This window comes from Pyxicephalus adspersus, chromosome W, assembly GCF_032062135.1.
Source record: "Pyxicephalus adspersus chromosome W, UCB_Pads_2.0, whole genome shotgun sequence".
NCBI lineage: Eukaryota > Metazoa > Chordata > Amphibia > Anura > Pyxicephalidae > Pyxicephalus > Pyxicephalus adspersus.
The window spans coordinates 4,652,582-4,669,346 of NC_092870.1; the positions used below are offsets into that span (position 1 = coordinate 4,652,582).

Genomic DNA, 16,765 nt, shown 5'->3' on the forward strand with positions numbered 1-16,765 from the left:
TGCAATTATCATTACTTAAGATGTACCCAAGGCCCTAAGGTCATACCATGTGGTGTGTCTAAAGCGTTCTATAATGTCCTGGAGCTGGGCTGGGGAAAGAGTGTGCCGTAAATAAGGCATCCATGTATCAAAGAATCTTTGTGGATGTGTCTCTCGATGTTGAGTAGCTTCAATTTTATTTACTGTCATTATAGCTTGGAGATATTGGCACTGATTTATCAATGAAATGCGCGTACGCACGCACCAATATACAAGGCGTTTTTCCGTGGACCAGAGCCGAGTGCTAGTACACGCCCCTTTATTTGCCAGCTGGATTCCTACCTTGATAAATGAGCAATAGGGGTTGCAAATCTGCCATTTAGGGCGATTAGTTTGCAGCTGTGCGATTAAGGAGGATCTGTTAAGCTGTCAATGGTGAAGTCATAGCAATTAATTAGCGCACAACTGCTCTCTGTTCTGTGCGTATCTACAGTCCATTACAGGTCAATTTGAATCTTTAATGCTTTATCTTCTTTTGGGTGTGTTACTTTTTTATGTTACATTGTATTCATTCACAAAATTTATTTATTGTTACATTTGTTGCACTGTTTTCATACTTTTTGGTTTGCTTTGCAACACTGCAAACTAATTTAGATCATGCTGTATATATACTAGTAAGCACTTCATAATATGTCATCACACAATAGTATGATTTGTAAAAAATTGTCACCAAGCATTTGTGATCTAATAAAAATTGAATTGTAGTTTGTCTTCATAGAAATCAAATCATTGAAAAAAGAATTATTGCCAAAGATGTGTCAAAAAACATTTAGTGATTTCACTTGTGTATGTATGTCAAAATACATTTAAATACATATAAATACATATGCATTTTCATTATTATTATTTAACTGGACTGGTCATTAAGTAAGTTTGGATGTTATGCATTGATGTGACTTTGTAATTCTTGATATTGTTAGTTTCATCTTTTGCTGCAATGTTTTTGTGCTTGGTTTGTAATGACAGTTTCTGTTGTTTAGCAAATCATCTGCAATGTTTTGTCATTGTTTTGAAACTAATATTCAGTACAAATGTCTGCATGGTTTCCACTCCAAACTGCTACTTGAACCCCGTTTGCCTTTGTCCCATTTTAAAAGTCACATATTGGTTTTTGAATGTATTATGTACATATTTATTACTCTGACATTTGCACTCAATTGCATATTGATTTGCTGCCACACAACTCCTCTGTTCATTTGTGGTAGTGTTATAGGTTTTCATGCTTTTGTTGTAACTACATGCTGCTGGATTGTATTTTTCATGCTTTTCTGGCTGCATAAGCAATGCTTGCCCAAATCTAAACTATATTGCACTCTGCCCTAGTTTGGTAATGTGTGTTTGTAAAGTGTCACATAAAGGTCCAGCTCTTACACAAATATGTCTGCTATTTCATTTCCCAAACAATTAAAGTGTGCTTGCTATGACTTCAACTCGGTTGGTTTGTAACCTAAACATAATGTGCTGAAATATGTAATCCATGCATTGTAAACATATGGAAATACTCACACGCAAAGACATTAGCGATCAGTTCATCCCTGACTCGACGGCCCTCTGCTGTGCTTTGGGAGCTGGAGGCAGGATATTGATGTACCTCGTGTAGGAGGCTCGAGACTGCTTCAGATGGGGTGACGCACAGCTGTCATAAGCCATGGAAGCTGGCCGTATCCTTTGTCAGCTGTAAAAAGACAAACATTATACATGTTAGTTCATGGTATAGTAAGTGTTCTGTGAATGCAGTGTAACACTAGAGTTTTTTTTTACAAAGGTTGCTAAGGGTTGTGCTCTTCGGTCACTTTATTGCTTTTTAGTTGTTAGGAGACATTGTACCTACTGACTACCACACTGAAGTACCGTGAGCTGTGAAAATAGTAATTATACTAGGGCTTCCGGGAATATCTGAGAGTTAGTTCCTCCCCCATGCTCCCAATATTGTACAATATTTATAAACTATTTGCTAAATTAGATGTTAGCACAAAATATAACATATACAATATAGGTCATAGCCTGGCATTCTGACAATGCAAAGGGACCGTCACGGACAAGACACTAGACAGGAGGTGGACCCTCTGTGCTACCAGCACGTTAGCTGAGGTGTTCACTAGAGCACCCTGCAAGGGGTGTTGGGCTTTGCTGCGAACCGCACCCAGGTTGCGGCCCTCAGACTCACCCGTGCAGGTAGCAGCTGACAGTTGGAGATAACCAAGGCTCAGTACAAAGTCCACAGGCAAATTCAACAACCGAAAACAGGACCGGGTCAGGGCAGGCAGAGAACAAGCAAGGTCAGGACAAGCCAAGGTCAGGAACCGGAAACCATGACTGGAAACTGAAAACTTGCAGGAACCTCGGGTAGTAATACCTATTGCTGAGGCAATAGGTGTCTGACTGAGCCCAGCATATATAGGGAGACTGACAGGCTAGCTGGGCGGGGACTAGGATGACAGGTGAGAATCAACTGGTAGAAACGGCTCAGCAACGCCCCTAAGTGCAGAGCAGCTAGAGCAAAGCTAGAGGGAACTGCTGCAAATCAGACACTATAAGGAGGACAACAAGTACCAGATCAGCAGTGCTGCTGATCTGTGACAGGGACATAGCAACATACTAGGTGTCTTTAGGATTTGACTACTGTTAGTTGTATTACAGTAACAACATTATACATTACCTATTAACCAGCCCTAAGGCATTTCTCCAGAGATGAATTTGTGGTAGAGGGCTGTCTGACACAGGATATAGGCATCATGGCATGATCCTGGGAAACCTGTGCGTGCACTCATGATTCTCCTGTTGGCATCACAGACTATCTGTACAGTGAATGATATCACTTCCTGTTACGAAAGGCGATTTCCTGCAGTTGAGGGGCCTGAATTGCCACATGGGTGCCATCGATGGCCCCCAAAACATTAAGAAATCCCGCTCGCCTGAACAAATCCACCTTTACCTTTCTCCACTCTTGAGCTGTTTGAAGAAAGTGAATATATAGTGGGACAAGGTCCACAATGGCATTGATGAGCTTCGTAAAAACCCTGGAAACTGTAGGCTGGCTTAGCCCACAAACAAGGCCGAGGAGGTTTGAAAGGAACCCCTTCCTAAAATATACAGAGTGGCCAAGAGCCTGGTCATTCCTGGCACTGCCTTGCTTCTATTGGTTTTTGGAGCAATTTTATCTTCCAGCAAGCTGTACAGGTCATTGATGACCTGGCGAGACAGGCAGAAACACCTTTTGACATCCTGGTCACGTAAATTCTCAATGTGGCTACGCTACAAGAAAATGCATGGCTCCCGCACCCGCCGCAAAGTTGAAGCTTGCTCCTGTGGTTGTTGTTGCTGCTCCTCTTCTGCAGTAACAAGCAGCGTTGCGTTTGATGCCACAACAGCCGTGGTGAACAGCAAGTCTACTTCCAAATCCTGCTCCATGACAACAAGCAAAATTCTCGCCCCGGCGCTCATTTAGGTGCGCACTTACTGTATCTCTATAAATTTGCACAGAGCTTCTTAGCCATTCTGCATGCAAACCAAAACTTTACAAAGACAAAAAAGAACACACAAACCAGAAGGATGCTACAAGAAAAACGAAAAGTAAGTATACACCATTTACTTTATTCCTCCAAAAAATGTTTTGGGTGTGTTACATGGAGTATTTTGTGTAGTAACATGGAGCCAAGAAGAATGGCCGCCACCACCACCACCGTCGCTGCCACCACCCCAGGGTCTTCAGTCCATAGACCAACAGGCAGCTCCCTCAGGCCAGCTAGGTTGCTCTGTGAAGCTGGCTAAGTAACATCTAGGCCCCTGGTCCCTCAACCTGGCACCTCAGCCAGTTTGAGCCGGACCAGGGATTCTGCTTCCAAGGCAACCAGCTTCACGCCTGAGCAAAATGCAGCCCTCATGGAGTCCTACATAAAACATTTTCCACGACTCCATGAGGGCTTGCACTCCCAGACCTCCCATGCTGTAAGGCAGGGACTCTGGGAGGATATTGCCAGGAGTGTAAATGCATTTGGCAGTACACAACAGACCATTACATAGTGTCAAAAACGTGTAAGTGACATCTTCAGACACGTCAAAAGGCTCCTGGGCACAGAGGCCGGAAGGAGTGGGACCTATGGTGAACATCTTGTGCAGCGTCTCAGGGAGTATAAGAGATTGGTGTTGCCATTCATTGGGCCAGAAACGGTGGTGGGGGTTGACTACCGGGATGACTCCGATGCTTGGCAACCATGTAAGTTCAATCCTTTTACATTACATAATTACCAATGTTAATTTATTTTTGCATTTTTGTGGGATTGCAACAGTTTAGTTATTAGCATTGAGAACAAAATAGAATTGTGTTTTTACTTATTTATGTTTTGGGTGAAATATGGGATCATTTTTTTTTAAATTACCTCTTTAGTGTATTTTTACCTTCTTTTGACTTGCATCAACAATGTGTGTATTTAATTTTTTTACAATAGTACGCCCTGAGACGCAGCAGTCCCCTCCTGCCCTCTGTGCTCGGGGTGATGTGGATGACGAGGATGTCACTTCGCATCGAGATGACACTGGGCTTCCTTCTGGTAAGATGAACCTTCATGGTCTATCTTGTTTGTCATTTTGCACGTGTCTCTAATCATGTTTATAACCACACTCATGTGTAATATGAGTGTTTAATTTCACACATTTTTGGCTCTGGGAGTATTATGTTTTGTGGTTAGATTTGTGGTGAACCGATCAATCCAAATGAACTTGGGTTAGAGTCAAGCTCACTCTATTTCATTTGTTTTTGTGCTTTATTTAACAAAGTTGCACCTCAAGATTGTTTATGAATGTGTAAATAGATATGTATATATATATATATATATATGTATGTGTGTGGGGATATATTTAATGTACAGCGCTGCGTAATATGTTGGCGCTATATAAATCCTATTTATTATTATTAATAATAATAATAATAATAATAATATATGTATATAGTACACTGTAGGATAGTTAGACTAATAGTTAGACTGTATCTAAGTAGCATGAAACAATACAGGAATACAGTGCAGGAATGTTGTGGGTAAACATGAAACCTGTTTCATCCTTGTACTGGCCTCTGGCCCTCCTAGGGGGTCTCCAAGTGTAGGACTTCACAGAAGTAATAAACAGATGATAAAACAGATCACCAGTAGGGCCCTCAAGGGGCAATAAATCCATCAAGCCTGAGTCAGCAGAAGATGGAGGCATAATTGAACAGATGGGCTGGGTTGATGGCCCATCCAGACCTTTTGGTGACAACTAAAATTAGATGGCCCCGCCTGGCTTTACCAGCAGCTGCCCATATCAACTAAGTTAGGAGGCCTAGTAAATTCCTGAAGTTCCAGTAACCAATAGTCATCTTACAGATCACATCCAGTAACCAATCCAAAAGCCTTAAGGATACCTAATGGGAATTAACTATGTAAAAAGGGGAACTGTGAGAATTTACCGCTCTCTTGCTTGCTTGCTCCCCTTGTCTCCTGAGGGTCTCCTTAGGTGAATTGGTATTGGGTCTTCTTCTGAAGGAAGTAGGGTCCTGAGGTACCCATTAACCTAATAGCAGGTAGCTATAAGATATTCCTGATTGTAGTCTTATGGGTGTCTATAGTATTACTGCATTACTTTGCCATTTTGTAATTACTGTATTGTGTACTAAGTAGTTACTAGATTATTACAGGGGTTACTACTAATAACTTTATCCATGTGATATATATATATATATATATCATTGATTGAAGTTCCTATGCGTAGATATCAAACAATATTGCTGTGTACTTTGTTTCACCTTGTTTTCTTAAACTGTTTTAGTGACTAGCTATCACTTGTGCATGAACCTTCTTTTATTGAATATCTATATGCATTGATAGAGGATATAATTTCCATATGTATGCAGATAAATATTCCTAAAACAACAACAGATCACCATCTACAGGCGGATGTCGTTGATCCACTGCAGAGAAGCCTGGAGGAGAATACAGGTAATTTGGTTTGTGTGTGTTCAGCCTTCCAAAAGCTAAGTAATAACCTTCGATCTTTCTATAATATATCTATATATATATATAAGTTTTGTTAAGTTTTCTTGGCAGAGGTTTCTGGTGCAGCCTTGCTTTGGGAATGTGTGAGCTTAATATGTCAAGAATAATTTTGCCTGTGCAAAATTTTGGGGACTTTTGATATGTGAAGACTTGTCACCACATTCATTCATTTTGATGTGATATATCATGTGTCTTTGTAGAGCATCCATGTCTGCTGGTTTCTGGTTCTGAAGAGTTTTCACGGGCTGCATCCACCAGGCAAGAACTGGTCCATTAGTGTTTATTTTGGGATGTGTTGGGGGAATGAACCTTTCCCAATGTGTTCCATTTGTTTTTGTTTTTTTTTTTAGGGTCCCTCAGGTGGAGATTTACCACAAGAAGAAGAGGGGACACCTGAGGTTTCCGTAAGCAACCCATGTGTCTATGTGTCTAACATTTGTTGATGTTCCAATGTCAGGATGCTGTCTGCATAATGTTATGGTGACCCACAAAGATATGTGATATTGTAGTAATTTTGTATTTTCCCTTTATAGCAACCAGTGGATGCAGGTGGATTGGGTCAACCCAGTGTAGGCAGCCAGCTTCTAAGCCTCACTCAGAGGCTGGTTGGCCATTTTGATAGAGTAGTGGAGTCAAGGATGTCTGCCCCAAATTCAAATCATTTGGAACAGGTCCTTATGCGCCTACATAAAAACATCAATCAAAATCGCCAGGACCGAGAATTTAACCAACATCATCTGGCGGCCATGCATCGTCTGATAGAATCGCTCCAAGAACAATCGGCCACTTTGGGTGCCTACATGTTCAGAGTTGACCATCCCTGTAGCATGTTAAGTGAATCCCTAGGCCAACAATCTCAGCTAAATCAGGCGATTATTCACAGGCTGGGTTGACAAATCCCAATAGGTCCTGCTGGCCCTCCATCCTCTGCAGAGCCGCCAGCGCCATCCATCTCCCTGGCTCCACCCTGTTCCCCAGCTGTTGCCTGGCCACTTCCACCTCCTGGCCGCCCACCCTATGCCCCTGGCCACCCAATTAGTGCCCCTGCCAGTAATCGCCGTGCTCTGGAGGTGGTCCGCACCCGTGGCCGTGATGTGGAGGTGGGCCGGGGCCGTACTGTGGGGGGGGGGTCTAGTAGCCGGGCTGTTGGGGTGGCCCGTGGCCGTGCCTGGTCGAAGTATGTAGATGGATGCCGGGTGCCAGGTGAGAACATTTATCACATTCTTCCTGTCATTCTTCACTCAATTTTTTCAGGACTCCATGAGATCACCAGTGTGGGTTTCAGTTGGTATCGTGTGTGAAGACACTTATTTGTATAAGATAGATTAATCTCTATTTTGTATTTGCCCAATGTCCACAGGTTAGTGACCCTCGCACTTTGACACTTTACCTATCTAAGTTTCTTTTGATGTGGCCCAAGTATGCTCCAAATGCAGTTTTGCTATCTATTCCCCCATGTCGCCGGGTTTGGGGTGGTGGGGGGCTCGGAACCTCCTGTGGACACCCTTTAAACAGATGAGCAGAACTTCCGCACAGGTTACACACCGGTTTCACAGGACAGTTTTTCGTTTTGGGACCAGTTTTGTTGCATCTTTTGCAGAAAGAAAATTCTGAGGTGCATGACCTTTCTGTATGTGAATACGACTCACACATTCTACAAAAAACTGGCATCTCAAGGTAGAACAGAACCTCAATCCCATCCCAGGGCAAAAGAGGAGGGAGGGTGTTTCAAGCCTAAAATGCCCCCAGGGTCAGACTAGAGCTTGACTCTATACTGAATTTTGCCATTCCATATATCACAGACATTGTAAACTTTCTTGGGCTCAGATACAGAGGAACAGTAATTGTGAAGGAAGGTTCTGATGTCAGCTTCTTTTACAAATGGATTATAAAAGTGGGTTGTTGATAACACTTCCTCCTGTGAGTACAAACTCCCAGCCATTAAAGTCCTCATTTTCTAGCTGTGTTTTCAGATTATTGTGCAGATTATTGCAAGCACCCATTCTTGGTTCTTGCAGGCAGTGGATATCCTTTTTGTTCACTTTAAATTTTTTCCACCAGGTATTGGTCCACAAGTTTTTGCAAAGGGAATGCTCCTCTTTCATTCTTTGGCTCCAAAATTCTTAAAGACTGGCAAACTTTCTCATCCTTATCACTTGCATATGAGATAATAAGGCCTCTCCTCTCCTCACAAGGTCCTCCTCCATAATGCAAAATGAGCTGAAAAAGATAAAATTCACAGAAATAAATCCTGGTAGCAACAAATAGTCTGTCCCAATAGCAGCATGGGGGGCTTGATATACCCGCAAGGCAGAGACAGGATAATCCCCTACTGATCCTCCAGCACAGATTAGCCCAGCTAACGGTACACCAGGCACAGAAGACTAGAAGCAGAGAGACTATAAAGCCCCAGCAGCCATTGACCACATGGAATTGCTCAGTAAACACTGTGCTAATCAGCTGCAACACCGCTCCAATTCCACTCAGCTGTGCAGCATCAGTGCAGAGGATGGCGAGAGGAAAACCACAGCTAAAAGGAAACAAGGATGCTGCAATCCTCAGAGCACTAATCCTCAAACCCTTGTGCTACTGCGAGCACAGCTGCAAGCAATCGCATGGGATTGTAGGGCCAAAGAGCATCACCTAACATTGGCTATTTCAAGACCATTGTCTGCAAATAGAGTTTGTATATTAGGGACCCTGGGGGGCCACTTACATGGCATTGAGCATTAGGGTACTGCCGAAAGTCAGTGCGCTGTGGTGCCTGAAATAATAAATTTGCCCGCTCACCAAACTTTAAGGCTGCATTCAGACTGGCAATGAGGTGGCACTGCAGTTACCCCTTCCTCATGCCATGGAACCCTGCTTAGGGGGAGATGCTCAGTACAGCTCACTGCCGCCTGAAGTCAAATCTGCAGACGCTGCAGAGCGAGGGACTGGGGGAATGACGGGGTGCCTGTTACACATAGCCAGACACTTACCTTCTCTGTGGGAGCCAATGCTGGGTGTCACTCAAAGGGGATGAGACTTTCCCTTTAGTGACGTCATGATGCCAGAACCCGCCCCTCTGTCCCTTTGCAGATCTAAGCCTGCAATGGGAGAGTGGGTGGGTTGTGTCCAAAGACACAACCCGCCCACTTCCCTGAGCCTGGGATCTGTACGGGGACATGGTGCGTCACCCCAGCGGGGTCCTTCTCCTGACCCTGCTCAGTGGTGCAGAGCCACGGATCACCAAAATTTTATTGCTGACCACGGGTTGGCGACCGCTGCTCTATGAACCCCAATTTCTCTGTAACATCTCACTATAGATGGAACTTTTATTGACACGTGTGAGAACAATCTAATGTGACTATTGTTTTAAATTTTTTATGTGCTGCATGAGTTTATAACAGTAAAATGAATAACCATTATATAGAAACAACCCAGGGACTTTCTACCTTAAGCAATAAAATGTGTACATTTTGTGCAGTATAGAAACCTTTTTTCTATATCTTTATCATAAATAACGCCTATGTAGGGGTTTTGTCTTAGGAAACAATTGTCACTATGAATTCTTCATTATACAAAGATTTATGATATCTGATTAAACAATGGTCTGTTGATCACAAGCTTAAAGCAGAAGCAGTGTTCTCCCCAGCCCCTTTTAGCCGGGTGTACCACCCGGCACTTTTCAGAAACCACACGGCTGTTTTTAAGGTGGTTACTGAAGAGTTGGGTCAAAATACAGGGGCTGCCACCCACCTAGATTTTCTTTCCACCCGGCTCAAAAAAATTTCTGGGTGGAGCTCTGCAGAAGTAAACACAAAACAATAAAATCACACTTACCTTCAATCCCGCAGAGCAGTTGATCCGTCGGGAGGTTTCTTCCTTCGGGTTCTGCATCATTCCAATATCCGACTTCAGCCCGACGCAGAGGGAGCGCCAGGCGCCGCCATCTCCTCTCTTCTTTATCCTACATCACCCGATCTTGCACTGTGCAGGCGAGAGATCGGGTGCCGTAGATTGGGAAAAAACTTGACGATCTCACTGCACATGTATGAGATCGGCAATTTTTGTTCCCTATTGATAAAAGGGCCACGAGATGCATGTGCAGAAGGCTCGAGAAGCACGAGATGCATACAGGGAGGCTCTACGCTTCTATTTATTCTTGATCGTCTGGGCGATCGAGATTTAAGGGGGTGGTGCTACACCCTTTTTTTTGTTGCACTAAAAAAATACACAAACAGATTTTTTACTTTAAGAGTTGTCTATCCTTTTATCAATGTTCTCCCTAGCTCTTTTTAGTCGGGCGTACCACCCGGCACTTTTCAGTAACCACCCGGTGGTTTGGGTGGTTACTGAAGAGTCGGGTCACAATACAGGGGCTGCCACCCTTCTTCAGCTTCTTCCCACCCAGCTCAAAAAAATGTCCGGGTTGAGCACTGCTTTTATGCTTTTATTATACCTTGCGATGAGTCACATAGTGCGATTACCCCCATTACCCCACCAAAACTTTATCACCACTATCATTCCATGGTGCCCTGTCACATATAAATGTTCCTTTACATTCTGTGAACCCCAATGTACAAATGTTATTGTTTAATTTGTAAGGTAGAAAGTCCCTAGGGTTATGCTATAGCGTAATGAAATGTGTAAAGCGTAATGTAATGGCACCGCAGCAATAAAATCCACTAAAGTGAGTCACTATTTGACTCATCCCAATGTATATCAAGCTTGTGACCAACAGACCATTGTTCAATCATAAATCTTTTTTTATAATTAAGGCTACGCGTTATTCGCCTCAGGGCTGATATCGGGCGAAAATCTGGCGTGTGTACAGCGCTCATCAACCGGACGACCATCCTGGCGGATCCACAAATGAGGAACGATTGTAATGAGAGTGAAGATGAAAGAACGCAGCAATGTGCTGCACTGTCGTTCTCCCCTCTCACCTCTCCATAGAGCAGAATGGCGCAGTATGTACAGCATTCGTTCATGCATCTTTCATTCCTTTGACATTGGAAAGGATGACAATTATTGCATGTGTGTACCTGCCTTAGAACTCATGATAGTGAGAATTGTTTCCTAAAACTTGACAAAACCCCTACATAGGAGTTATTTATGATGATAGGTTCCTAGAAAAAAGGGTAACTGTTTCTATACTGCACAAAATGTACATGTAAGGAACGTAATTTTGCTGAGTCTTGAAGTTAAGTTGTTTTTGTTTTTTTTTTCTATATTTTGCAAATAATTGAGTTGTGTCAAAACTAGTTATATCCTCCTTATTAGTAGGTCAATATTTGCTCCATCCTTACCTTGAAACATCTTGCTCAGTGAAGTTGTTAGGTTCTTTGTTTTTTGACTAACTACTAAGTGTCTTCCACCTTGTTGTCTGACTATATAAACTGCGATGTGATAATAAAGTTTTGAGAAGTGATATAACTACATGCTTGAGCTGCGTGTGTAATTCATTGCTCTCAACGCGTTGAAAACAAAGGCCACGAGGGAACAATAACTGTGTACAACCGTCTGATATTTATACTGCAACTATGGGAAATACCCAAGGTAAGGGGATTAACCCAGAAGAACCTAAAGACCCCTATAAGAAACATGTATAGAAACATATAAAAGTGCCCCAGAAACCTGAAAACAGGTATGCCCCCTATATTGTTCCCGGGGAAACTCTTGTTGATTTTGTTAACCGTAAAGCAGGAGATTATTACACTGACCCCTTTACATCACACCTGAAAAACGGAACAGAGAACTTAAAATGTCCCGATCCATTCCAACTCCTCCACAAACAAATGCAAATGATTATCCCCTCATAATTGAAGCACACTATAAAAGTTATGAGAAGAGTTACACACTGAGTTTGTAAGATTACACGGAGATAGGAAATCCATGGCTACTGCATTAGCATGCAAGCAAAAGCCAGGAGAAACTGTAAGTGATTATGAATTAGGAAAGTGTGAAAGGAAGAAGCAGGTTTAGGATTAGGAGGAGATATTAGTATAGTATTTACTCAATCACTGATTAATGGAATGATTCCTGAACATGTGTGCACTGCCAAAATGATTGACAACTGGAGCACTTTAGATGCCCAAAACATTTTTGCCCAGGTATTGACAAAGGATGCTGCAGGATGTTTTGAGCTGCCTAAGCCGTCCAAGCCCCATGTACAGGGACTCCACCACCACCACCACTATGTTAGAGATCTCTGACCAGGCTGATGAAAACGGAACAATCACATTAAAAGTGGGACAGTTCCTGACAGATTTCTTAGTAGACACAGGAGCGACTTGTTCTGTCCTCCGATCCTGGTCAGGTCCATCTACACCTGGTGGGCCCTCTGTGGGAATAAATGGAGTCATCACCCCTACAAGACGCACACCTCATATTCCCATATGTACAGTACATGGAGAATACACTACAAATGACTCATTCAAGGTATTACCTAGTTGTCCAGTCAACCTCCTAGGAAGAGACCTGATGGGATCTCTGGGAATGTCAATACAACCTTGCAACTGCCTTTATTGGATTGTTCCGGTTCCCGACAGCACATGGTCCACCGGACCATATGACGTGGGATTCCTGGACTGCACCCCATATACAACACTTACAAAACCACATACACCAATATACCAAAAGCAGTCCCCCCTAACTAAAGACAAGGAAGATTCCTTAGCACCCATGATTCAATCTTTCTGCCACCAAGGCATACTTAAGAGAACTTGCTTTCCTTACAATACCCCAGTAAATCCTGTCAAAAGGCCTGATGGCTCATAGCGTTTTACACAGGATCTCAGAGCCATCAATGAGCTGATCACACCCCTAACACCGGTCATGTCAGATCTTACTACCACCCTTACAGCAGTACCGCCAGAGACCAAATTTTACAGTGTTTTTGATTTGGCCAATGCATTTTTCTCAATAACATTGTCACCCGAGACTCAGCCATTTCCGGCTTTTATTTTCAAGGGCCAACAATATACCTGGTACGGCTTGCCCCAGGGTTTTGTTGACTCACCCGGAGTTCTCAATTGCCCTCCAGCAGGGCCCTGCCAACTGGCAGCCGCAGCATGGTTCCACTTTATTGTTATGTACAGTAGCCCCTCTCAAGAGGCATGGCAGAGGGACACAGTGTCATGGTTGTGTTGTGAAAAGGGTGCTGCAGAAAAAGGTTCAGTTCTGTCTGCAACAGGTCACATTCCTGGGAATGCTTTTAACCCCAGGATCCCGGCTGCTAGCTCCCAGCCATGTACATACCATTACCAGTCTGCCTTGCCCACAGACAAAGAAACAGCTGCTCAGTTTTCTTGGCATGATCAATTTCTGCAGACACTGGATTTCTGACTGCCTGTATTGGGACTCACAGCTTCGTCCTAGTACCACCCCCAGTGCCCCTAACAACATTCAATGGTCTGATGAAATGACTAAAGCATATGTGGTGTTAAAAGAATCCCTGACCTCTGCCCCTGCATTGGGAATGCCGAATTTCAATGTACCATTTGTATTGTATGCAAGAGAGAATTGTAAACCATGGCTGCTGTGCTTGCTCAGATGCATGGAGGTAAATTGAGGCCTATGGCAAATGTCTCTAAGACACTGCCTGTTACTGTGCAAGGCATGCCAGCCTGTCTGCGTGTGCTGGCGGCGTGAGTAATGGCTGTAGAAAGTGTCTCACTTCTAACTTTGGGTCACGAGGCGATACTTTACACATCCCATGCTGTACTACACTTGCTTAAGTATTTACCACTCAACACATAACAGCACAAAGGCTGTCTGGTTATGAAGTTATCCTAACATCCACTGCAGGATTAAATGTAAAATATGCGCCTGCTAACAGCGGTCCTGTCACTGTGCTCAATGCCCTCTTAGGTCTTAAAGAGCCGGAGGATGAAGTGCCAGAGTCACACTCATGTATCACTGAAATTCACCTCCCCAATCAAATAGCCATTGTCAAATGTCAAGCACACACTTCTTCCAATTCCTTCGGTGCCAGGGGCAACAGACTAGCAGATTTTCATGCCAAAGTCTCTGCTCAGTCTACCACACCCACCACTAGCCCCCTGATACACTTCTGTTCGCCATCCCAGCTTCCACTGAAACCAACACACATCTAACACAATTACAGTCCTTTGCCACCTCACAGGATATTGACTTTTGGAAAAGGAAGGATTGACCTTAAGATTCCTTTGGAATCTGGTCAAAAGAAGGGATAGTAGGGCTACCCCGGATAGCAGTACCCTTCATTGTTTTATAAATCCAAGGTATAGGACACAAAAGCATTAAAACCACAACACAAATAAACAAGCGCTTTTGTGACCAAAATTTAAAGGAACACACACAAGCCATACTTTCCCGCTGTTTAACATGTGCCAGAAATAATGTGCAAGGGAAGAAAACAGGACAACATGAACATTTGATACCTCCAGAGGGGCCATTACAAGAGTTACAAATTAATTTTACGCACATGCCAAAGGCTTCCAATGGATGTCAGATAATGTTAGTGATCACAGAGATTCAGCAGATGGGTAGAAGCTTTTGTAGTCAGGAAAGAAAATGCAAGGAGATCATCCCCAGATTTGGATGCCCAGTGAGAATGAGCGCATACAATGGCACTCCATTCACTTCTAAAAGACACGCAGGGGAATTTAAAAAATGATGAACATAGAATGGAAGTTCCACATCCCATATAACCCCCAGAGTGCTGGAGTAGTAATAAGGACAAATAGGACACTGAAAGACAAACTTAGAAAAGCAACTGGAGGGACATTCCATAAGTGGGACCAATACCTACCAGCCATACTAGCAGAAATAAGAATGACACCCAACCTGGTTAATAAGCTGTCACCTTTCGAAATTTTAATGGGAAGACCTTTTCCCACCCCCTGGGCTAAAGACCCTTCAATTTTATTACCCGAGGATCTCTAACAAATTCAAGACCAATGTGTAGCTAAACTTATTGAAAAAGTGAACAGCAACTACAGAGATATCCCTTTCTTTTCCTCTCACAACAGATCAACCAACGCACCCATTTAAGCCCGGAGACGTAGTGTTGGTTAAAGCTCCGCACAAGCACAAATCCTTGGATCCCCGGTCACCGTGCAAGCCATTACTAGAACAGCCGTGCTGACCAGTGGAGGACCCACCTGGATACACGCCTCAAGAGTGAAACAGGCACCGCCAATCCAGCGCCAGGATGATGCTTCTTGATCCACGAGTACCAGCCCGGATGCTTGTCTGCACTTTTGAGCCCTGATTATCATATTCTGTCTTGTATGGGTTACAACAACTTGCCAACTATGACCCTTAAGATTTGCCCTTCGTTTGTCCCCAAACAGACCATAACCTAAATACCCTGTCTATGCACCGGCAATTAATTGAGTATAGTGACCAGACTGATCTCCAGGGTAGCATATGGGAACATCTTGCCAAAGAAATATATGTTAGTTCTAGTTTTTGCTTATCCGATATCCATAGTACTCAAGTTATGTTAACTTCTTGTTTGATTGCTGTCGCTACTCCACTCAGCATGCTGCTTAGAGTCTTTAGCAATATCTATGACACTGAGGTTATTAAAAGTGATATACGTTTATCTCATAACCCCTATAACTTTTGTAATAACTGTCAAACCTATGACTCCCTGAAATTGTTATTGTCAATATGCAAATCTAGAATCATTCAGCTTCCTCGAGTTATGTATGCTGAAGAACCTGAGGCTGTTTATTAGCATGTAAAGAAACAAAGGTATGAAGTCAAGTAGTTATCCTTTGTTTAAGGATAAAAGGAATGGAAATGTAAGGAATGTAATTTTGCTTGACGTCAAGTTGTTTTTGTGTTTTTTCTATATTTTGCAGATAATTGAGTTGTGTGGAAACTAGTTATATCCTCCTTATCAGTAGGTCAATATTTGCTCCATCCTTACATTAAGGCTTCTTACCTTGAAACTTTTTGCTCAGCAAAGTTGTTGATTAAATTTCTTTGTTATTGATTAACTACTAAAGTGTCTTCCACCTTGTCGTCTGACTATATAAACTGTGATGTGATATTAATGTTTTGAGAAGTGATATAACTACATGCTTGAGCTGCTTGTGTGTTATTCACTGCTCCCAATACGTTGAAAACAAAGGCCACGATAGAGAGGGAACCTGATCTGGGATCAGCAAGAAATCACCTTAACAGTACACATTTTATTGTTTAATTTGTAAGGTACAAAGTCCCTGGGTTGTTTCTATGTTATTCATTTTACTGTTATAAACTCATGCAGCACATAAAACATTTAGAACAATAGTTACATTCTCATACGTCAATAAAAGCATCATCTATAGCGAGAGGTTACAGAAAAATTGGGGTTCATAGAATAGGGGGATAGCTATATGTGACAGGGTAGCATGATATGATGGGTATAACATTTTAGTCGAGGAGTGGGGGTTTGTGGACAAAAAGCGTTTCCCATTAGCTCCCACAGTGAAGTGTCCGGCTATGTAAAACAGGCACCCCCCCCAACCACTCAGTACCTCGCACCGCAGCGTCTCTAGATTTGACTCCAGGCGGCAGTGAGCAGTACTGAGCATCTGCCCCTAAGCAGGGTTCCATGGCACGAGGAAGGGGTAACTGCAGCACCACCAGTCTGAAGGCAGCCTTAAAGTTTGGAGAGCAGGCAAACTTATATTTGAGGCACCACAGCACACAAGACAATTGGCAGTAGCCTAATG

At 43.1% G+C, this 16,765-nt stretch overlaps 1 long non-coding RNA gene across 1 annotated transcript in view; it reads right to left on the reverse strand.

Annotated features, from left to right (window-relative positions):
• Positions 1-1,550: 1,550 nt before the first annotated feature.
• The window catches only part of LOC140342880 (uncharacterized), a 47,644-nt gene continuing 32,429 nt past the window's right edge, over positions 1,551-16,765 (reverse strand). Inside the window, exon 3 of the long non-coding RNA XR_011923191.1 lies at positions 1,551-1,714. This is a non-coding gene — a long non-coding RNA (uncharacterized lncRNA). The remainder of the gene's footprint in view (positions 1,715-16,765) is intronic.